The sequence below is a fragment of the Oryx dammah genome, unplaced genomic scaffold (assembly GCF_014754425.2).
Source record: "Oryx dammah isolate SB20612 unplaced genomic scaffold, SCBI_Odam_1.1 HiC_scaffold_3, whole genome shotgun sequence".
NCBI classification, from domain to species: domain Eukaryota; kingdom Metazoa; phylum Chordata; class Mammalia; order Artiodactyla; family Bovidae; genus Oryx; species Oryx dammah.
In genome coordinates this window covers 39922587-39947377 of record NW_024070187.1, presented here as the reverse complement: position 1 = coordinate 39947377, position 24791 = coordinate 39922587, and the positions used below count along the sequence as shown (strand labels likewise).

At 40.5% G+C, this 24791-nt stretch overlaps 1 protein-coding gene and 1 long non-coding RNA gene across 2 annotated transcripts in view; both read left to right on the top strand.

Annotated features, from left to right (window-relative positions):
• Positions 1-24791, top strand: part of KCNIP4 (potassium voltage-gated channel interacting protein 4) — a 574348-nt gene that overhangs the window by 318444 nt on the left and 231113 nt on the right. The window lies entirely within an intron of this gene.
• LOC120861978 lies at positions 22024-24112 on the top strand. Its single transcript, XR_005720669.1, has 3 exons — positions 22024-22038; positions 22287-22292; positions 24036-24112. It is a non-coding gene; the product is annotated as an uncharacterized LOC120861978 (long non-coding RNA).

Below are 24791 nucleotides of genomic sequence, written 5' to 3'. Positions count from 1 at the left end.
CAACACTCACATTCATACAGACAGGACTCTGGGAAAGCCATAGCTTTGACCAGATGGATCTTTGTTGGCAAAGTATTGTCTCTGCTTTTTAATATATTGTCTAGGTTGTCTAGGCTGTCTAGGTTGTTTAATAAGCTGTCTAGATATTTACACAAATATAAATTAATATTTTTAAATTTAAATTTGACTTTACTAATTCCTAACTTCCTTGGCATTCTACCTGTATTTTTGAAGATAAAATAGGTAGGTAAGTAAATCTATCCAACTTTAACATTTTTACAGGCTTCCCTGGTGGCTCAGATGATAAAGAATCTGCCTAAGATGCAGGAGACCCATATTCGATCCCTGGGTCAGGAAGATCTTCTGGAGAAGGAAATGGCTACCCATTCTGGAATTCTTGCCTGGAGAATTCCATGGACAGAGGAGCTTAGCGGGCTATAGTCCATGGGTTGGCAAAGAGTAGGACCCTAATCAATGACTAACTCTTTCACTTTAACATTTTTCTCAACTTTGCTATATTTATTTTTATATTTACATGTCAATAGTACAAGGATCATTTCTTACCTAAGGAATATCACTTGATGAAACTTCAAACTGAAGCTACAAAAAAGAAAAGGAAATGATCAATTTCAAGTTTCAGGGAAATTAGCTCAATCAAGATTACTGAAAGCATGAATTGATGCAAGGAAATTAAAAGTGTACTCCCTGATCCTCTCTCTTCTTCAGACTAGTTAATTGGTTTGGTCATGCCTCCTTGACTACATTTTACTTTTCCTAAAAGTTCCTGGCAATTGTTCAGAATCCCTTACCAGAGCCTCCGTGAAAGAACCCTTCAGCATGGTGAAGGACTGAGACTGGAGCAGTGATGAATGGTGAGGTGCATGGAATCTGGAACCCAGGATGCCTAAATTCAAATCTCAACTCTTCGGTCTCCTAGAAACCAAAGTAACAATATTAATCTCAGGGAATTATAAAAGAATTATATTGGTTAATATGTGTAAAGATTTGAGAATAGTGTCTAACATTTACAAGTTGTCCATAAATGCTAGTGGCTATTAGTATTTGGAGTATATCAAACATAAATCCTCAATATCCCCCCTTATTAAATGTGACTTTGTGGAAATAACGATCTCAACAAGCCTTGGTTTTTATTTTTCTTTGAAATAGGGATACAATATCTAACTCTGGTTTGTGGTAAGAATAAATTAATTTATACATGTAAAGTACATAGTATGGTGCCTAGCTTAGAGTAACTGGGTGTGAAATGTTAGTTTAATCCTTTGGTATTCCTTTCCTATTCTGGATGTGGTGGTGGTGGTTTAGTTGCTAATGTCCAACTCTTGCGACCCCATGGACTATAGCCTGCCAGGCTCTTTTGTCTACGGAAGTTTCCAGGCAAGAATACTTGAGTGGGTAACTGTTTCATTCTCCAGGAGATCTTTCCAAACCCAGGGATCGAACCTGCGTCTCCTGCATTGGCAGACAGATTCTTTACGGCTGAGCCACCAGGGATGCCCATGCTAGATACTCCTTACAATGTAAAGAAAGGAGTGAGCCTGGGAATGGAGGGGAAAAGCCAGAGCATATTCTAATATAATAACATGGGTTGGGGCTGAAAAATTACTGCAACAAAACGATAGACCCTAATCTGGAGTTTTTTTTTTTTTAATAATATGCTATCAACTATTCTTTTCCAAAACGCCCCTAGAGAAACACTCTTCTCCAAGTGTTCCCCATTTCCCTAGATTTCTCAGATGAAGAATGAAACTCATCAGTGGCGTTGTTATCTTACAAATCCTGCACCGGGGGCTGCTTGTGAAAGAACCATTGTATTCTTTGAGAGCTGCAGGATCCGATAGCTGGAACCAACAAAAAGAGTTCAGAAAACCAAGTGACAAATGCAACCAATGTAGAGAGGAAAGGGATGGGCCTCCAAGACTCTCAGCTGGTAAATCCTACACTAGGGATGTCATTGTCTTAAAGGGAAATACTGCCTGAAATTAACAAAGTCAAACCCATGGTGCTTTATCTGAATTTCAAGCAAGGTTGAGATTTCTTTCCTAGAAAATAAGATATGGCAATTTAAAAATACTTTGCCTAACTCTATAAATCAAAAGGTCAATTGACAAATACTTGTTAAAATCTACTGAAGGGTATAAAGGGAGAATAATAAATTTGAGTGTCAGACTAAGGGATTCCCAAGTGGCTCAGTGATAAAGAATCAACCTGCCAAGGAAAGAGATGCAGGAGACTCGAGTTTAATCCCTGGGTTGGGAAGATCCCCTGGAAGAAGAAATGGCAACCTCCCTCCAATATTCTTGTCTAGAGGTGGTTGGTGGGCTACAATACGTGGGGTTGCAAAGAGTCAGACACAACTGAATGACTGAGCATGCATGCAGGTCAGACAAAAAGGATATTCAAACTCTAGATCAATTACTTTCTAGCTGTGTGGTCTTGACTAAATCATTTAACCTCGATGCACCTCAGTTTTTTTTTCAACTGTAATATGGTATAGGATTAAAAATTACAGTTATAGTTTAACTGACCTAATTAATTTTTGCAGCTTTTTTTTAACTTTTGACTTCCTATAGCTAGCTATATGTTGGCAGGAATTTCAGAGAATGGTTACTTAAAACATTTATTTTTTCATCAACTTCTGAGAACTGCGTCTTCACTGGCTTGGTGACACAACTGTAAATAACCTGTTTAGATGGATAAATGGTTGGGCAGATTGATAGAAAGAACATCTCCTATAAGCGTATTATGCATAACAAAAAGCACTGTTTTCAGAACCAGTTTTAATAACCTAAAGTTGTGTGTACCAGTTATATTCTTGGAATCCAGAGGAGAAAAATAGCACTGTGGGCTGGGATGTTCAAAAGTCTTTATAGGAAAAAGACGGGAACTAGACTTAAGAGCAGCAGGACCAGAGAAGAGCAAAGTCATCTCATCCATCCAGACCCAGCAGAGCCTCTAAAGAGCTGGCACGTCTGTCATAATCCCACAACTACCCTGTGCTGAGCAGGGGAGCACCAGCAGCTAGGCTCAGCTCTCCAAGTTCTGTTAACTCTCATGTCTGCCATGACAAAGTGGCAGCTGCATTCCCATCTTGGATTTAGAAAACTGAGACTCAGAGATGGAGCAGTTTCCCCCAACTCACAGAGCAAGCAAGTGACAGAATCAGGATTTAACCCAAGCCTACTTAACTTGAAGCTTGTCTATGATCTATTATTTCCAATAATGATGAAAGCTACCATCATTGATCCTTACCTCCTCCATAAAGTCTTCGTCCTGTTACTACCACCCACCTTTCCCCAGGTGGAGCTGACTTTCCCTTCTTGTGCTCCCACTGTATCTTCAAAGATATCTACTCAAGGGAGAGAACATTTATGGATCACATTTCATGCCTGGCTCCTCTGTTAACCTGTAAGTCCCCAAAGGATAGGACTGGACGTTATTTCTCATTTTATTATTCATGTATCATCCATAGCTCAGTGCTGCCCTTAGTCGCTCAGCCATGTCTGATTCTTTGCAACCACATGGACTGCAGCCCACCAGGCTCCTCTGTCCATGGGAATTATCCAGGCCAGAATACTGGAGTAGGTTGCCATGACCTCCTCATAGCTCAGAGTAGCAGCTTAATAAATGTTAAAGAATAACTGAATGAAAGAATGAATGCTCACTGCTTACCAAACAGTGCACCCCTAGGTTTGCCAAGTTGACCTCTTTACGCTTCCAGTTCCTCACCTGTAAAATGAAGATGACCATAATACCTACCACATAGAGCTGTGCGTGTGTGCATGAAGTCACTTCAGTCATGTCTGACTCTTTGCAACCCTATGGACCATAGCTGGCCAGCCTCCTCCATCCATGGGATTCTCCAGGCAAGAATACTAGAGTGAGTTGCCATGCCCTCTTCCAAGGAATCTTCCCCACCCAGGGATCAAACCCATGTCTTCTACAATTACCTGCACTGGCAGGTGGGTTCTTTACCACTAACACCACTTGAAAAGCCCACATAGAGATGTAGGGCTGAGTTAATGAACTAATATGGATTGGGATTTCCCTGGTGGTCCAGTGGTTACCATTCTGAGCTTCCACTGCAGGGGACATGGGTTTAATCCCTGGTAGGGGAACTAAGATCCTACAGCTGCAATATGGATGAACACATAATAAATGCTCAGTAAGTAGTAGTAGTAGTAGTAGTATGACCATTTTAAGTTCCCAGCTGCTGCTGCTAAGTCGCTTCAGTTGTGTCCGACTCTGTACGACTCCACAGATGGCAGCCCACTAGGCTCCCCCGTCCCTGGGATTCTCCAGGCAAGAACACTGGAGTGGGTTGCCATTTCCTTCTCCAATCTAAGTTCCCAGAGTTCCCTTTAAATAGAAAACTTTAAATAAAGCATTGAAGTATCATAAGCACAACTTCACAGAAAAAGAACTGTTTTCAGAGTGGTTAAGTGTCTTGCAAAATATCACACAGAAAGAAGCGGCAGAACCAAGAAATGTTCCCTGGAGCCTTAGACATTACTCATAAGCCCCTTATGTCTCCTAGTGAGTTTCAGAGGCTAAAAATCCTTTCACATACAGAGTCCTAGTTGATTCTTTTCACCACCACTCTCGGGCTGGGTTTCAGCACAGAGGAGATAACCAGCAGAGTGACTAAGCTGGTGTGGTTCTGACATGGCCCAGAATCCGTGCCCCCAAAGCTCCCTAGGCTGCTAGGTGTGGTTCGGAATAGAACGCCCCTTGGGATCTTTCAGGACAAGCGCGATCCACGCTTACCTGATGATAAGAATCACCTGACTTCTAGTTTAAGACCATAAGCTCCAGAATCTTCGGAATCAGAGTCTCTACAAAAGACTCTTTTAACAAGCACCCGCGTAACGTTTATCATCAGGGAAGTTTGAGAAACTTTGCTTTGAGACAGGCTAAAGCAAAAATTTAAGGATGATAGTAGAGCTCACCCTCCAGGGGGCAGTTACTGAACAGCAGTGTTTTTCCCAGGTCCTGCTCTGCCGCACCCCACCCCACCTCCATCCACTTTTGTAAATATGAGGACTAAATCAATCTCCCTAATAATGCTCTCAATCATGTGTCAGCAGGGACCAGAACGGTCCCAGTGGAGTGGCAGGTGGGCGGCGGCTTGGACGCTCCCGCTTGAAAAAAGCCACTGAATTACCAATATTTTTGCCTCTGCACTTTTCTCTCTAGAAAAGCTGCCCCTGGACTTCCGCAGGGGGCTTTTTAAAGAGGCTATAGACACCAGCCACCAAAACTGAATTTTTCCTAGCATCCCGAGAGTGAGCGGGTCGAGCTGCCTCGCGGAGCAAGCTCAGGGAAGAGAGAGCAGCTGCTCTGGGGAACGGGGCACGTTCGCAAGCTTCCCAGGCAGCAAACTAGCGCGCAGACAGCTCTACCCGCCCAGCCCGGGGTTGCAGCGTCAGCGCACGGAGCGCCGCTGTGCTCTCTCGGGCAAGTTTGCTAGGAGTGTCCCTTCTCTCCACGGACACTGCAAAGTCTCCAGTTCTCCAACAGATCTTTCCCTCGCAGCTCTGAAGTCCAAGTACTCGCTGGCTGCAGCGCAGAGTCCCGGGGCCGGCGGGCTGTGGTGGAGGGACCCCACCAGGCAAATGCCAGCATCAGTATGAGAGCCTGGACTTTAGCCCAGGTCGGTCCTCACCCCGGGGGGCCGCTGCTTTGCCCGGTGCATCTTTGAGGAGCTGCTCACTTTTCCCCCTTGCGAGTCTTTGTTCCAAGCGAGATATTACTCGGATTCTCTGATTAACTCCCTCCATTCCGAAGGAGTTCGGAGGCTGGGATGCCTCTACCTGCTTGAAGGATGTTGACTCTTGAGTGGGAGTCGGAAGGACTGCAAACAGTGGGTATTGTTGTGATTATATGTGCATCTCTGAAGCTGCTTCATTTGCTGGGACTGATTGATTTTTCAGAAGGTAAAGTGGTCGCTCCCATCTGTGCCGTTGGTCAGGTCTGGTTCAGAATTGGATACAGACGCTGCAGAGTTGAGGAGGCTTAAAATACGCGAAAAGTTTTAAAATATGCATGCTTGACATGGAGCACCCTAGCACTGGACAGTTCATTTCTGTTTACCCAGATATTTGACATTGGAAAGGAAGGGATATTGTGCCATTATCCTTCTATCTGAAATTTATTTGAGTTTAGGGTGATATTATGGGTTAAATGTACTTCTAAGGTGGGAAATTCGGGCTCTCTCTACTGCAGGGTGATAAGACAGGTTGCTGTTTTGGTTGTCAAGTTTACCACGCCTTAATGTCATTAGTAATTCCATCCTCTGGAGGAGTACCCTGATTTGTGAGAGAAATATGTACGTGCCTCATTAGTTAGGAGATGTGCGGGTGGAGCTGAGTTATTGATTATGATAAAAAATGGGTACGCTTTTGAATTAAAATTGAGTTAATGAATGCTTAGCAAAAATGTGCTTTGAACACTTAATTTGCAAAAGTGTTTCATTTACATTTCCCATTGAGCCACTTTGCTCGTTTGTCTCCTGAGTGAAAACCCATATAAGCCCAGGACAGCATTGCTGCTATCAATTAATATTTTATCCTCCTAATATGAATTTTACTACCAAAATCAATTCCACTATTCAAAGATTGGCAAGTTAAAAAAAGTTGTAACTTCTTTTTAATAGTGATATATATATTTACATATGTATATATTATTTTTCATTGAAATAACATGCTTTGAATTATTTAAACCCTAATTATTGATGTCAGTTCTACATCCAAGCTATTCTTTATTCTCAAGTGAAAGAATGGTGTTCTTAAGACATTTGCTAATACCTTCCGGATAAGGATAAGATCTTTTACTGCCGAGTTATTTATGCATATTCACTTCTCACATTGTGTGTAATGTGGGAAGATGATGAAAATATTTAAGCCTGCCTGTGTTTCTAATCTTTCTGACAGAGTTCAGAAGCTTAGCTAAGATGACAACATCTCAAACTACATCCGGTATACAGGTTGTTGCTGTTAATATGTTAATAATGGTCGGTGTATCTTATCTTCAGAAAGTCTTTCCTTCTACAAGTGGGTCCATTAGATTCTACTGTTTAGACCAGTGTAAGAACATCAGAAGTTCTCATGCAATTTTCATATCTTTTTTTTAAAGTCTTCTCAATCTGTAACAAGTTCTGCTCAGGCACACATAAGAATAATATTGTAATAGGATGAAACAAACCCTCACAAAATAGAATTTCTGTTTTTTTTCTCATATTACACAGTAATTTTATTTAACTGTGGGAATAATTTTATTTAACCTCACATTTCTCCTGAGAGGAAAGCAATACAGAAACAAACTTTTTTCCAAGTGCTGCACAATGATCTTGCATTATTTTGAGATGTCTGCCTCAACCCTTTCTAGTGGTATCGTAACAAAATACAGATAAGGTCATTTTAATTTATGGGATTGGAATAATTTGCTTCTGTTTCATTTCTTTGCCATATTAGTTTTTGTTTTCTGGAATCCGTTGAGCCATAGCCCTCAATTTTAGTGCGCTATCCTCAAGATGGTCTTGTTTCAGATCTAGATGAAGCATAAAGTAAAAACACCACAGAGATATTTGAGAAAGTCAACTCTCACAGCCCTATAGTGGTTATAAGATAGCACACAGTTCTTTTATTGCCAGTGTTGGTAATACAGAGTTTTAAAGTCAAAAGTCACAAGTTTGCAAAAGCCTTTTGCAAATGACTCAGCTTTTATTCTTTAAGTTCTTTCTTATGTCACATAAAGATTTTCAGACAAAATCTTCAAATTTGAGTTCCAACAATACAAAATGTAAAATTGTAAACTTAACTCTTCCAACCAGAATCGGAGAATTTTGAGATAGTCTGAAACATCTTTCTTGGGGTAGGTATCCATATCCATACCCAAATAATAATACGCATGTCTGTGTATGAATCTTTATTTCTACTTTTGTCGTTCAGTCCCTCAGCTGCGACCCCATGGACTGCAGCATGCCAGACTTCCCTGTCCTTTATCATCTCCCAGAGCTTGCTCAAACTCATGTCCATAGAGCCCGTGATGCCATCCAACCATCTCATCCTGTGTTATCCCTTTCTCCTCTTGACTTCAATCTTTCCCAGCATCAGGGTCTTTTCTAATGAGTCAGCTCTTTGCATCAGGTGGCCAAAGTTTTGGAGCTTCAGCCTAAACAGTCCTTCCAATGACTATTCAGGATTGATTTCCTTTAGGATTGACTGGTTTGATCTTCTTGCTATCCAAGGGACTGTCAAGAGTCTTCTCCAACTCCACAGTTCAATACACACTTTGTTTCTATACACACACATATATAGATGATGTGCCTATGCATTTAAAATGCTATGTAAAATGTCCAATGTGCTGTGCTTGGTTTCTCTGTCATGTCCAACTCTTTGTACTCCATGGACTGTAGCCCACTAGGCTTCTCTGTCCATGGAGTTTTCCCATCAAGAATACTGGAGTGGTTGCCATTTCCTACTCCAAGGGACATTGCCAACCCAGGGATTGAATGCACATCTGAATCTCCTGCACTGGCAGGCAAATTCTTTACCACTAGCACCACCAGGGAAGCCCCAAATGTCCAATAAACTGGGCAAACTTTAGATTCAATATGTAAGTCTTGGTTGTGCTAAAATAATAAAGATGCAGGTTGCCACCATACAGGTGGTATATTTCCTTGACAAGCGGAAAAATATAGGGAAAAAAATTCCTTTTTTGTTCCAAAGTATATGTTAAAAAATACTGATCTAGTCCAACTGACTCAGTTTATATGGGAGACAACCACAACCCAGAGAGGGTAACTGATTTATTAGGAGACAACACTTATTGGGAATGGAGAGAGAACCAAATCCAAAGAGCTCTGAATCCTATACAGTGCTTTTTCCTATTACAACACACTTTTCACTTATTTCTCTTTTCTAATATTGGGAAGAGAATGAAGAAAAACATAGGTGGGAAATTTCCTGAATTCCTGAATCTTGTCCTGAACTGTCCACTCAGTTCAGTCATTCAGTCAGGTCCAACTCTTCGTGACCCCATGGATGGCAGCATGCCAGGCTTCCCTGTCCATCACCAACTCCTGAAGCTTATTCAAACTCATATCCACTGAGTCAGGGATGCCATCCAACCATCTCATCCTCTGTCGTCCCCTTCTCCTCCACCTTCAATCTTTCCCAGCATCAGGATCTTTTCAAAAGAGTCTGTTCTTTGCATCAGGTGGCCAAAGTATTGGAGTTTCAGCTTCACCATCAGTCCTTCCAGTGAATATTCAGGACTTATTTCCTTTTGGATGGACTGGTTAGAGGAACTGTCCACTAATACCCTATGAGATATCTGAGGGAAATGCAGGCATAGGAAATAAGATTACAAAATATATACACAATTTTCAACCCAAGGCTAAGACCCAATTATGGTTTATAAGGAAGCTAAATCAAACTACATACTCTATCATACCTTAGAGGCAGGATCTGAACAAAAAGAAGCCAAATGGTCTCCTGAGTCCCCTCACTCTAAGATCCTCACTGAATTTTGAATGTATCTGTGACATATTCAGTGTCTATGAATGGCTAGTCCAAGTACAATCAAACAGTGAGACCCAATGAAGTCATAAGAAATCTAGCCTAGGCCTCCTGTCTGTGTTTTCTCACATTGTGGCAGTGTCCAAGAAGAAACAGAACTTAGGTTTTGGGATCACCAGTCAAATGGAGATATAAGAAAAAAGCATTTACAGAGCAAGTCAGAAAATATTAGATTATCAAGTCCTTTATCCTTTGCACCAGCAAATGATAAAAAAGCCAAAAAGGGCTTCCCCAATATAAATTGCTAAACATTTCCCTGTGATTGACCACTTAGAAAATATAGCTCAGGAAAAGGCCAGAGAATTAGCTATTTATTTTGGTTGAGAAGTAAAGCTGAGGCCCAGAGCAGAACCATGAGCTTCTTTTGGGTAACATGGAGCTTTTATATCATCCTCTTGGGGCAATGATTCTTCTCTGGTATCATTGTAGACTATTTTCTCTAGTGTGACTCTGCATTGATTAACTTAGAAAGTCTTGAGTCTATGTGGATGAGACCTTCTGTATTAGTTTCAAGATAAAGCAGTGTTGCCTTACTATTATCATCTACAACGCTTAGTGAGAATTTGCCAAGAATAGGAAAAGGTAAAGGGAAATATTTCTGCTCCCACATAAATTAGATTCTTATTTCAGTAAAGCCCTGTGTTAAAAAATAATTCTCTTTCAGTTGAAATTTAAGGTTTAGGAAGCAAAAGCAATTTGTAAGGAGGATTAAAATGACTAATGGGATTTTAATATAATGATTTGAGGTTTCACATATTCCCTTCATTAATAAAGGGAACAAGGAAGAATACTTACAAGAATAATCTCATTTCACAGTGTCGCATGTAATACTTGATACTGGATTCTAAGTGTAGGCAGAGTCCTTTGTTAAGCATTGATTGAGATGATGGAAAGGGACAAGATAAACACTGAAGGAATGAACCTTCGGTAAGCTCACATTCTAAAAAGGGAAACTAATCACTCAACAAGACAGAAGAAAATAAGTGCCCCAAGAAATGGGCAGCAGAAGCACAAATGGAGTGGAACATTCTGGAAAGGGCTAAAGGGAAGGTTTCATGGAGAAAAAGACTGTTATACTGGACTTAGCAGTGTGAGAAGGGGTTCCCAGATGGAAGAATGGGGAAATAACACTCCAGGCTGAGCAAAGAGTTTGAATTGTGATCCTGAGCACTGACAGAAAGTAACTTTGATGGACAAGAGCTGTGGCTTATAGAAAGTGGGCATCAGAATGTTGAAATGAAATGTGTCTGAAGGAGTCCATTGGGGTGAATGTCGAGAGGGCACATATACTTTCTCAATGATAAGCAGCCAAAGTCTTCAGCTTTGGGGAACCAATGAGCAGGATGGCAGATTCGTGTTTCAGATAGGTCAGTTTGGAAGAAGGTGAAGATGAGTTCAGAGGTAAGAGAGTGGAAGTAGAGGTACCAGGGACAATTCAGGTAGGAGACCACAAAGGCAGGAATCCATTGATTGCCCTCATCAATAAAATCTTTAAGGTGAACTGTCAATTTCCAGATTTTCTAGAAACTCATGTTTAATATAATATCCTTGCTGCTGCTGTTAAGTCACTTCAGTTGTGTCCAACTCTGTGCAACCCCATAGACAGCAGCCCACCAGGCTCCCCCGTCCCTGGGATTCTCCAGGCAAGAACACTGGAGTGGGTTGCCATTTCCTTCTCCAATGCATGAAAGTGAAAAGTGAAAGTAAAGTCGCTCAGTCGTGTCTGACCCTCAGCGACCCCATGGACTGCAGCCTACCAGGTTCCTCTGTCCATGGGATTTTCCAGGCAAGAGTACTGGAGTGGGGTTCCATTGCCTTCTCTGATAATATCCTTAAGCTGCACCTATTCTGCAACGGCATAATTGTTTTCTTATTTCAGGACAATGTTGTTTGGCTTCAAATGTTTTTCTGATGAGATAAGAAAGAAATCTAGGGCACACAGAGGTTGTAGCTGAGAATTCCTGAAGATACTGATATAGTATCTTCATTTATGGTGGGAATTTTAAAGTTCCAAAAGATGTACCTGACATCTTAAAAGGTCTTCAATTATTTTGAACATTTTATTTTGAAAAACTTTACACACAAAAATGCAGAGAAAACCATTAAACTTTGATGTACCCATCAACCACCTTCAATAATTACCAACATTGTTATTTGTGTTTCAGCAATGGCTTACATTTACAGATGTTTCTCAGTTGTCTTTAATATACCAGGTACTCTGGTAGGGCCAAGATCCAATGATTAATTAGACTCAGTTGCTACCCTTAAGGAATTCTCAAGTTGTATAAAGGGATGGGGAATATAATCAAGGAAAATGCAATATATTATGGTAGATAAATCAGTACAAGTGAGTCCAAGATACAGAGGAAGAATGGAAAGTAATTAAGCCCAAGTGAAAGAGATAGAAATGATCAGAGATGACTCCCCAGAGAAGGTGAAAGCTGGGATTTTATGGATGAAGGGAAGTTTATCAAATTCACATGCCAGAAGAGTGTTTGTACAAGCTCTGTATGAGAGGTCCTGGGTAAGGTAATATCAACATAGGAAACATGATATAAAATGCAGAAGTCCTGGGACAACAACAGATAAAATGTAAATGTAACAGAATTAACATAGTTTTATTCCCTCTCCTTAGTTATATAATTAAACTTACTGCCCCAGCACAATTCTTGATATGTAGAACATACTAAAAAAAAAAAAAAGAGAGAGAGAGAGCCTGAGTGCAATTTATTCCCATACAGTAATAGTGCCAATGTACTTCTCCTTGTTCTATGTAACCGAGAGCTTCTAGTGACTCAAGTCTCCAAAGTAGCTTGGAAACTATTGATTAGTTGATTATGACTTTTTTTTAACTCTTTCTTTTTTTCTACTATTAAGATTTCACATCAGAATTACCCTGCAAAGCAGAGATATCCACACACCAAAGGCATCAGAGGCAGCTGTTCATTAGAATTTTATGGCCCTGGGAAATATTTTCAAATGAGACATTCAGCAGAGAGATGAAAAAGTGCAGCTTAGACAGGCTTTGATATGGCTGGGAAAGTAGCCCTTTCAATTGCATAACAGGCATGTTGAGGTGGGGGGAGGACCTTGGATTTCTAAATGAAATTGAACAAATATCTATTAGGCACCTACTGGGTGAAGAGCCATAGACAACATGGGGCATTGTACTGTCCTTAAAAGGTTTTCAAATTAAAGACCAAATAGCTCCTGAATAACTAACCCAAGATTAAAAATTGTCTAGTGGGAGGGAACAAGGACTTTAGAAAACACAAACAGATGAGCCATCTCATACAGGGAAGGCTACACAAAGATGGTGGAATTTGAAATCTGATGAGTTGAGGGATCAAAAGACTTTGATAAAGACTGGAAGCTAAAAATAGGAATATAAACTATAATTCAGAAGAAAAATGGCAGTTTCCCAAAGTCATTATTTGTCATCAGGTTGACTCTAAAAATCCCATTAATCCACTTAAGATATAATCAATCTGTGTCAATTATTGCTCTGAACCTGGCAAGGTACTTGGTACTGATGGGTTTGGGGACTTCTATTTATTTTAGTTTTGCTTACATTGGGAACCCATTTCCTACTCCATCATGGAGCAGAGAGCTGGAATCTTAGTGAGGAGGGATGGGGGTGGGGGAGTTGTACATTTCAATGACTTCCAGCCAAAGGTCACGAGGAACAAACCTGTGGTCCAAAAAATTTGGTGGTGCTAGTGGTAAAGAACCCTTCTGCCAGTAAAGGAGACCTAAGGGATGCAGGTTTGATCCCTAAGTTGGGAAGATCAACTGGAGGAGGAAATGGAAACCCACTCCAATATTCTTGCTGGGAAAATCCCATGGACAGAGGAGCCTGGCGGGCTACAGTCCAGGGGTCACAAAGAGTCAGACACAACTGAAGCGACTTAGCCCACAGCACATTCTTTTCCTTGAAGAACACACAACATGGCGAACTGTGGGGCATCTCGAAACAGAGAGTTAGAAAGGACTTAAACGGGATTTGAGCTTGTGTTAAGGGACTCTGATTTAGGAAGTAAGGCTTTGTTCCAGGTTGAATAAAGTCAAGAAGCCAGTGTAATTGGCTTAGTAAATCTTACATACAAGTGGTAAACCCTAGACAGAGGCTGAAACTGTAATTGGCAAAAAGCAAGCTACATTAGCTAGGATGGTGGATATTTGGTTATATTTGTGGTTTAAACAAAGTTTATGTTTTTCCTCTTCTCATCTATGATTAGAATGGTCTAATTTTTATCTTGGTTAATTACAGGTAGAGAGTGGTCTTTTCTGACGCTGATACTCTGTGACATTTTATATTCAGCAAGAGAATGCTAAAGCCTAGCTGGTGAACCAGGGCCCCTCCCTAGGGTTTTCAGGAGCTGCTTTCTCTCACACATGATAAGGGAGAGGGCAGAGTAAAGTGAAGGGCAAGTGAAGCTGTGAGTTTAAATCCTAATTAAGGAACTTTGAACAAGTTACTTAACCTTCCTGAGCTTGAGTTCCTTCTGTAAAATGAGGCTAATAAGCCCAGCATTTCAGGATTGTTGTAGGAAATTCAAACATAAGTGAAATATCTAGCTCTGTGCTTGGGATACAAATAGAAGCCAAGATATGCCTTTCTTGTTATTATGATAGGATAACATGTTCATATTCCTGCATTATATCAACAGTTCTCAAACTTCATACTTATAAGAATCACCAAGATGATGAGTTAGAATAAAAGACTGCTAGGCCCCACCCTAAGATTTTCAAATTCAGTAGATCTTGGTTAGCATCTGGGAACTGGCATTTCTTTTATTGTTTTGGCTGCATCATGTGGCACGTGGAAATTCCTGGACCAGAAAGGGAACCGCACCAGAGAAGTCAGGGAACTGGCATTTCCTAGTGGATGCTGAGGATCCAGGGCACACTTTGAGAACCACTTGGTTAGGCAATAAATCTAAAAAGCCAAATCCATGATATTTGCAATGATTTCTTCACTGAGATCTTTGGTACCTGCCGAACTTTATTCTAGAACAGTTCCAGTCAACTTTTTGTATGCTTAGTATCATAGTATTTGTGGGTCATGCAGTCTAATTAACTATTCAACTTTGTTGTTGCAGCACAAAAGGTATAAAAATAAATGGGTGTGGCCATCTTCCAATAAGTATTTATGAACACATATCCAAATGTCATAGAATTTTCATGTCATAAAATATTTTTTATTTTAATTTTTAACCATAGTAAATTGAAAGGTCAAAAGCAGGTAGCAGGCTGAATTTGACCTTTTGCTCTAATTTGCCAACCCCTACACTGAGAGTTGGCAATAAAAGAGCTGGTTGGGAAATGATCTCAGGTTGATGAGATCTTGCCTTTGGGAAACTTGTCTAGGTTTTTTGAGCCCTTTGGTCTCATTGAGTAGATGCATATCTCGTCCTTTGTTTGAGGCTGATGTTGATGAACTTATCTGCCAAATTAGCAAGTGATTTAAAATAGGATGTATGTGCTTGTGCAATGTTTTCCCTTCCCCTAATTTCACAATATCTAGGATAATTTTGATGACTGTAATATAAATGAAGCCATCCACATGATTGTGTTACACAATGAGTCAATGCTGGGGCTAGACAGTTAGGGTCCCCCTCTTCTTACTGATTTTTGTTTAGGTTTCATTGCCTCTTGGACACGGAGACACTTTGTTTTTTTCACTGAGTTTATAAACTCTTATCTTGTAGGTGTGTTAAAAAACACATTTCAACTCTTTAAAGTAAACTGGTCCTCCTAGTGTTATATTATTAACATACTGAGTCTTTTGGGTTGAGGACAAATACATTGAATCAATAATTTTTTTTAAAGGAAAATCACCTTAAGCTTGAATTCTCTTGAAAATGGAAAATATATAAATAGTGGGTACTTTCATGTTCTTTGAAGTGTGACAGACCTGAAGTCAGTTCACAGCTCTGATTTTGATGGTCCATATGGTCTTGGGCAAGATTTACAACCACCTTGAACATCAGTTCTCTCAAACATGGGGAGAATAATAGTAGCTACCTCATAGAATTATTGTGAGAAGTAAGTTAAATGATATTTCTTAAAATTATCACCAAATACTTTGTATGACTTAAAGAGTTACTATCATTGCTGCCTTTATGCTTAACTTCCATTGTACCTACTACTAAATATGATCGTTCATTCAATCATCCATGAAACAAAGCTTTTTTTAAGTGATCTGTGTACCAGGCAGTGTATTGGAAAGTTAAAGATATTGGTAATTGAGAACTTAAGGGCATAATTTCAGCTAAAGAGGTTTCAGTTCAGTTCAGTTCAGTCGCTCAGTAGTATCCGACTCTTTGGACCCCATGAAGCTCAGCACGCCAGGCCTCCCTGTCCATCACCAACTCCCGGAGTTCACTCAGACTCACGTCCATCGAGTCAGTGATGCCATCCAGCCATCTCATCCTCTGTCATCGCCTTCTCCTCCTGCCCCCAATCCCTCCCAGCATCAGAGTCTTTTCCAATGAGTCAACTCTTCACATGAGGTGGCCAAAGTACTGGAGCTTCAGCTTTAGCATCATTCCTTCCAAAGAAATCCCAGGGCTGATCTCCTTCAGAATGGACTGGTTGGATCTCCTTGCAGTCCAAGGGACTCTCAAGAATCTTCTCCAACACCACACTTCAAAAGCATCAGTTCTTCGGAGCTCAGTCTTCTTCACAGTCCAACTCTCACATCCATACATGACCACAGGAAAAACCATAGCCTTGACTAGACAGACCTTAGTCTGCAAAGTAATGTCTCTGCTTTTGAATGTGCTATCTAGGTTGGTCTTCTTCCAAGGAGGAAGTGTCTTTTAATTTCATGGCTGCAGTCACCATCTGCAGTGATTTTGGAGCCCAGAAAAAGAAAGTCTGACACTGTTTCCACTGTTTCCCCATCTATTTCCCATGAAGTGATGGGACCAGATGCCATGATCTTCATTTTCTGAATGTTGAGCTTTAAGCCAACTTTTTTCACTCTCCTCTTTCACTTTCATCAAGAGGCTTTTTAGTTCCTCTTCACTTTCTGCCATAAGGGTGGTGTCATCTGCATATCTGAGGTTATTGATATTTCTCCCGGCAATCTTGATTCCAGCTTGTGTTTCTTCCAGTCCAGCGTTTCTCATGATGTACTCTGCATAGAAGTTAAATAAGCAGGGTGACAATATACAGCCTTGACGTACTCCTTTTCCTATTTGGAACCAGTCTTTTGTTCTATGTCCAGTTCTAAGTGTTGTTTCCTACTTGCATACAGATTTCTCAAGAGGCAGGTTAGGTGGTCTGGTATTCCCATCTCTTTCAGAATTTTTCACAGTTTATTGTGATCCACACAGTCAAAGGCTTTGGCATAGTCAATAAAGCAGAAATAGATGTTTTTCTGGAACTCTCTTGCTTTTTCCATGATCCAGTGGATGTTGGCAATTTGATCTCTGGTTCCTCTACCTTTTCTAAAACCACCTTGAAACATCTGGAAGTTCACAGTTCATGTATTGCTGAAGCCTGGCTTGGAGAATTTTAAGCATTACTTTACTAGCATGTGAGATGAGTGCAATTGTGCGGTAGTTTGAGCACTTTGGCATTGCCTTTCTTTGGGATTGGAATGAAAACTGACCTTTTCTAGTCCTGTGGCCACTGCTGAGTTTTCCAAATTTGCTGGCGTATTGAGTGCAGCACTTTCATAGCATCATCTTTCAGGATTTGAAATAGCTCACCTGGAATTCCATCACCTCCACTAGCTTCGTTCATAGTGATGCTTTCTAAGGCCCATTTGACTTCACATTCCAGGATGTCTGGCTCTAGATGAGTGATCACACCATCGTGATTATCCGGGTCGTGAAGATCTTTTTTGTACAGATCTTCCGTGTATTCTTGCCACCTCTTCTTAACATCTTCTGCTTCTGTTAGGTCCATACCATTTCTGTCCTTTATCGAGCTCATCTTTACATGAAATGTTCCCTTAGTATCTCTAATTTTCTTGAAGAGATCCCTAGTCTTTCCCATTCTGTTGTTTTCCTCTATTTCTTTGCATTGATTGCTGAAGAAAGCTTTCTTATCTCTTCTTGCTATTCTTTGGAACTACACACAGACAAATTGGTTTAGTAAATTTTCCTGGTCTCAAATGTTTACAAGGTATAAGAAGACATTAGAAAAGACTGACCAGTGCTGTCCAGAAGGTGGGGAATATCAGAAAGGACTCACAGAAGCGACCTTTGAGCTGAATCTGAGTGATACTTCAAATCACTCAGCATCGCACATCCTTGGGAACCACTGACAGTTGATATAATCTAGTTTCGAATATTCAAGAACGCTTCGTGTTGATCCCAGTTTCTAAGTTCTGCCTCATATTCTTTCCTTTTCTCCCACAATACCTTCTCTTATTCAATACCTTTTCTTATTCTCTCTCTTATTTCCCATTTCAGCCCAGATCAAAACCTACCCTCTCTCTAATACCACATTTCCTCCTTAATCTGAATTCTGTCAGTCCTGATGTATGTTATACAATGTACCCTTGATAATAGTAATGCTTCCCTAAGTCTTGACTTTGTGTTCATTTATATTTCTCCTCATCTGGAGAAGAGACCATGCTACCCCAGCTTAGAGTGAATTTTCCCTGTGTTTCCACAGGGTCCAGAGAAAGACAAAGTATATCATGGAGCCACAACAAATATGCATCCGTGGGTTTCTCACTGCATCTTAAATAGCTTGTCCCTTTATATCAGTACTCTTGTCTCATCTTAACTCCACCCCCATCCTGCTTTATTCCAATCGGACTTCATATTCTCAAGAGGGAAGTTTTTCTAGACCTGGTGACTGAGCTGACACTCAAGATTCTTCTCTGTTTCATTTATAAAATAAAATCTCTATGTCTTCAGATATGATACAAAGGTTGCAATCAGACCAGTGCTTCCTGTTCAACCTCATCTCTGGTCATTTCTCCTTTCTCTTTTCCTCTTTCTTCTCAACTTCATGTTTTAGCAACACTATACTGATGTTCCCTGAGCATTTTGTTGTCTCCAGCTACCATAATTTTGCACGTACTATTCTTTTTCCTAGAATACCTTTCCTTCCTCATATTCCTGAAAACATCTTTTAAGCCTTCAACTCTTAGCTCATATTCTACCTTCTTTGATAAATGTTCCTTGACTTCCTGAGGCAGAAAAGATACTCCAGCCCTGTGGTTTCTCTGCCTCTTCCCCACCGTTACTTTTATTTTGCAATACCACCCAACTCATTATTTCCCAAGCACCCTGTGCTATTTCATGCCTCATGCCTTTGCCTGTTCTATGATTGTCCCTCCTTCTAGAATAAAATGCTCATTATTGGTTCTCACCTGATTGTACTTGTGCTCAGTCGCTCAGTCCTGTCTGACTCTGTGTCCCCATGGACTGTAGCCTGCTAGGCTCCTCTGTCCATGGAGTTTTCCAGACAAGAATACTGGGAGTGGGTTGCCATTTCCTCCTCCAGGAGATCTTCCTGATTCAGGGATCAAACCCGTGTCTCTTGTGATTCCTGCATTGACAGGTGAATTCCTTGCCACTAGTACCACCTGACCTGATTAACTCCTTCTTTATGCTCTACTGAGGAACCACCTCTTCTAGAAAACCTCCCTTGAACTGCCTAGCTGGGTTGAGTTCCTACTTCTGTTATTCCAAAGCACTCCATCTTAGCACTTCAAACTACATTAAGCCCTTGATTTCTCTGCCTTTCTCTTTCACTAAACTTCAAGACCCACATAAGAGGAGCACTTATCTACATACCTTCTGTGTCTGGGAGTGAATAGATGGATGGATGGGTGATAGATAGGCAAGTTTATTCAAAGGTTCTGGTAATAAAGTCAGATTTCCCATCATAGTCTTGAACTAATTTAATTTTTAACCATTTTGTTTAAAAGGCAGGGTTTCTCAGCTTCACTATTGGCATTTGTTGGCTGCGTGATTTTTTATGGACGCTGTCCTCTGCAAGATAGGGCTGTTGGTAGCATCCCAGGCCTTCACCTACTGAATGCCAGCAGTGCATGTCCCCAGACCCACACTCCCACAGTGTCTCCAGAAACTGTTGAATCCCCCGAGGGGAAGAAGGGTAGGCAAAATCACCTCCCACCATACTAAGAACCACTGGGTTGAGGTACAGTCAAACACAATTTGTGTTTTTGTGTACATATAAAGTCTTTTTATTTACATATATTTGTAAGTCATTAAAGTGCATTTAAGCATGAAAAGATTATAGCATTGGAAATCAAACCTGAAGGGGAATGCTTTTTCATTACAAAAGTAATAAACAATCTCTATAAGAAGTTTATAAATATACAAAAAGAAAAAATATGAATAAAATGCCAATAATCTCACCATTTAAAGAATAACCATTGGTAATATTTTTACCTATTTACTTTCAGATTTTTATACACATAGATTTGTTTCTTTAAACTTAATAATACTGCATGTAAAAAATTTGATGTAGCTTTAAATTCAACAATGGAGCAGAATTTGTTTTATTAGATTATAGATCTTTCATAAATATTTTAATACCTACATTATAGTCTATAAATGTGTGTAACATAATTTACTTACCCTGATTTGAGGACATGCAAATTATTTGCATTTTGTCCAGTATTTGAAAAATTCTGTAATAAAATCCTTGGGAGTGAAATTACTTACATATTTTGAATTATTTTCTTAGGATAGGATCTTAGAAGAAAAATGATTGGAACAAGACAATGGACTGTTTGGAGTATCTTGCTATGTATTTGGAGAAGGCAATGGCACCCCACTCCAGTACTCTTGCCTGGAAAATCCCATGGACGGAGGAGCCTGGTGGGCTGCAGTCTATGGGGTCACTAAGAGTCAGACACAACTGAGCAACTTCACTTTCACTTTTCACTTTCATGCCTTGGAGAAGGAAATGGCAACCCACTCCAGTGTTCTTGCCTGGAGAATTCCAGGGACGGGGGAGCCTGGTGGGCTGCCGTCTATGGGGTCGCACAGAGTCGGACATGACTGAAGTGACTTAGCAGCAGCAGCAGCAGCAGCTATGTATTTAAGATCAAATTGGTTTTCGAAGTGATAGCACAAGGTTGCCTGCCCTGCTGTAACGCAGGATTGCCCAGGGCTCTCCGCACTGTGCTCACGGCACTGCCAGCATGCACTGTTGACTAGGGGGCCTTCTGAAGGTGGACACTAAAGACCATGTTAGCGAACTTAATGTTACGAAGCCCTGTCTTAGGGCTGAATTGCTAATGCCTTGTAATCTAACATTACGATTCATAATTACCGACAGATAAGTTCTCACTGTGGCTTGATGACGCTCTTTCTGTTCTGCTTTCTTGTCAATCAAGATGCACTTCCTTTATGAAATGGTTTCCACCTCTTATCTGTCATCGTGACTGTTTTGAACCATCAAGACTGGCATTTAGTGGGCATAAGATTATTTATTGAAAAAAAAAAAACAAAACCTTTTTTCCCTAGATGAAGTGATTCCTGGGCCTGTATGCACTGAGGAGAAAAAATAGAATACATAAAATTATGACTATTACTAATAAATATTTCCTGAGCATGACTAATATATGCATTTTACTGAGACACATTTACATAGTAGGGAGGGAACATAATGTCTCTTTTGAGAGGTATGCCCGTGTCCATCTAAAGTAGAAATGTGGGATATTCTGTGTATGTGACAAAGTCTGGGACCAACGCTCAGAGATACTGTGAGTAGGCAAATATGAAATCCCATTCAGTCAAACTCCCTATTACAGGTCATGAAGAATAAGCTCCACAGAGTTCCTTTGTGACTTAATGGTAGAACTTGGTTATAGGGGCAGGACATACTGAGTCTAGGAGACACTGAATCTTGAAAATAGACACACACTGGTCAAATGCTACCCCTGAAACATGCTGGCTGTGTGCTCTATGCAAGTCACCAAAGTTCTTGAACCTCAGTTTCCTCATCCATAAGATCAAGGTAATCAAAATGTCAACTTCATAGATCTTCAAAATCATAGAGTGGTTTTGAATCATGGAATAATTTTGAGACAAGGCATATACCCTTTTGTAACTCAGATTTTTTAATGACTGCTTCATTCTCCCTTCTTAACAAAAGATTTTTTAATGACTGCTTCATTCTCCCTTCTGGTAGAAGGCCTCCTAAACATTGAGAGCAGAACTACTAAGAACATAATTTTCCTTATGCTGATTCTGAATACTTTGTGTTGCAATTAATATTAGACTGGGTTCTACCACATATCAGATATTGCATAGGTTATTTTCAATAACCACTTTTATAGGTGAAAAAATTTGTTCAAAGGGTCTAAGGAACTTGTCTCATTTGTGAGCAACCACAGACTTCAGAAGCTAGAACTCATATGTTTTTTTCTCTCCAACCTTCCTTGTAAGTGCTAGGTTGTTTTTCTTTCTTTCCTCTGTGCTAAGTCACTTCAGTTGTGTCTGACTCTTTGTGACCCTATGGATGGTAGCCCACCAGGTTCCTCTGCCCATGGGCTTCTCCAGGCAAGAATACTGGAGTGGAGTGCCATGCCCTCCAGGGCATCTTCCCCACCCAGGGATTGAAAACCCACATCTCCTGCATGGGCAGGCAGGTTCTTTACCATCTGAGCCACCAGGGAAGCCTTTTTTCCCCTAAGTTTCTACAACTGAAGAAATACTCTAAGGTTCCTGGATTAGAAAGGTCAAGGTAGTATATTTGGAATAAGTGCTTTTCCAGACATCTATTTGAATAGAACTAAGTACGTGAGTGACTTTATATCTCAGTAAATTCATGGTTATTAATGACTTGGTAACAGAAACTCTCCAATGAATAAACAGGAGAATATTGAAGACCTGGCAGCAATGAGATATATTGGTGATGTGATTCCAAATTTAAACAAATTACAGGGGAAATGGATAATGATAAACTAATTAGAAACCAGAAGCACCTGAACAAACACCCAAATCCCACATCTGTCTTCACTATATTCAGCAATTCCTAAATATCACTGGTGCATTGAAGGAGAAATTAGCAGAGCCTTTTAAACATCACCTGAGTGAAAAGCAGAATTAACTCCTTTCTGTTATTGAAAATGTTCACAGAGACAGGGGGAATGACTCAAATGCCTTCCTTTATGACAACAAAGGTTGCAAAGCTAAAATCTTTTAGAAAATATATCTCCATTACAAATTTGTACATAAGATGTAGGTCCCTAACAAGATTTTAGACGAAAATATAATGATCAGAATAGTACACTGGGTTTAGTATTGTTATATATCTCTCCTAGAATACATCAGTGATAAAATGAACGAATAGCTTAGCATTTTGTTGGTATTTTTTTAGGTATATTCAATGAAGATGCAGAATCAGCAAAGAAATTCTGTAGTTGCAAAATCTTTGTAAACCTCTGAATTGACCTGCCTAGCTAATATATTTCAGATGCACACATCTTACAACAATAAGAACCATTCTTGCCAGTGGCTATCTAAGGTGAGTCTAAAAACGTTTGCTTGAAACAAATCTCACCCTACTACAATTCCAGAAGGACTGTTCTTTAGGGAACAGTTTAAGTGCTGGAATAATTATTTAAGGAAATTCTGTCAGCTCCTTTAAAAGAATTTCCTCAGGCTAGGAACGGAGGGAGATTTTGAAGTGAAAAGGAATTGCTTGAGATCTTATGCCGTGCCATCTATACCATGTCACCTCCTTTTAAAGAACTTTCACTCATTTCATTATAAATGATGTCATTAGTGGTGCTTCCTCGCAGTGCTATCTTCTTCAGTCTGGGATGTAAAGGCACAGAGGTACCATTATTGGCTGGAGTACAATTCCAGATATACACAAGGATGTAGGATAGGGATTGACTAATTAGCCGTCCTCTCCTTGCTTTGCTTCTTTGCATCAGTTCAGTTCTGTTCAGACTCTTTGCGACCCCACGGACTGCAGCATGCCAGGCTTCCCTGTCCATCACCAACCCTCAGAGCTTACTCAAACTCATGTCCATGGAGTCAGCGATGCCATCCAACCATCTCATTCTCTTGTCCCCTTCTCCTCCTGCCTTCAATCTCTGCCAGCGTCAGGGTCTTTTCCAATGAGTCAATTCTTTGCATCAGCTGGCCAAAGTATTGCAGTTTCAGCTTCAGCATCAGCCTTTCCAATGAATATTCAGGACCGATTTCCTTCTTTGTGTACTTTCTCCAAAATGTGGATGAGTGCTGACTATCTTCATCACTATGCTGGAAAAGAGTAAAAGCAAATCCCAGGTAGAGAGGTATAACAAAGTTAATGGCATTCTTATTTCCTTCTCCACTTTGTCTCTTTGATTAAATAAGGTTACTTAAAGTTGAAACAAAGTAAATGAGAGATTTCTGTCTCCCCTGGAGCCCTTCGGAGGCTAGAGAATATTTCTGTAATGCTTGTGCTTGTGCTTGCACTCGTCCTTCAGTTGAGTCGGACTCTGTGCGATCGCATGGACGGCAGCCCACCAGGCTCCTCTGTCCCTGGGATTCTCCAGGCAAGAACACTGGAGTGGGTTGCCATTCCCTCCTCCAGGGGATGTTCCTCACCCAGGGATGGAACCCATGTCTCTTGTGTCTCCTGCATTGCAAGTGGATTCTTTACCACTGAGTCACTGGGGAAGCCCGTTTATGTACTATGCCTCCTAATTAAAATAATCTTCCCCGAACATTTTCTAACTTGATGACAAGTGTACTTTGTAGGAGAGAATTCTGAACCTTAAAATTGGACTTGCTCTTGTCCTGTCTCACTACCAGTTGGTCCATATTAGCTCTGCTTTTCCTTCGAAAGCTAGAAAAGTTGGCTAAAGATAATCCAAAGAGACATTTTTACAGAGATCATATTTTGATTCTTATCAAAAATCGTAATTGAAAGGTTGGTATGCATCCTGTTACCTTGAAGAGAAGAACAGTGCTTGGTGAGCTGCTTGCCAAGGGACAGGAACTCATCTTGCTTGACTACTGGGGCACTCACAGCATGTTTGCTCCTGTCTGATTCTGCCCATGTGTCTGCCTTCCTGAAATTACCTGCCTGCCCCTTCCATCCATGCAAGTCTAGGATTTCTTTATATGTATCGAACCCATTCTCCTCTCATGTCTTTAATCTCCTCTTTCCTTATAACTCTTACTGCACAAAATCCACTCTCCTATTCTATCTCTCTTTTTTTCTGCTTCCACTGTTTCCTGCATC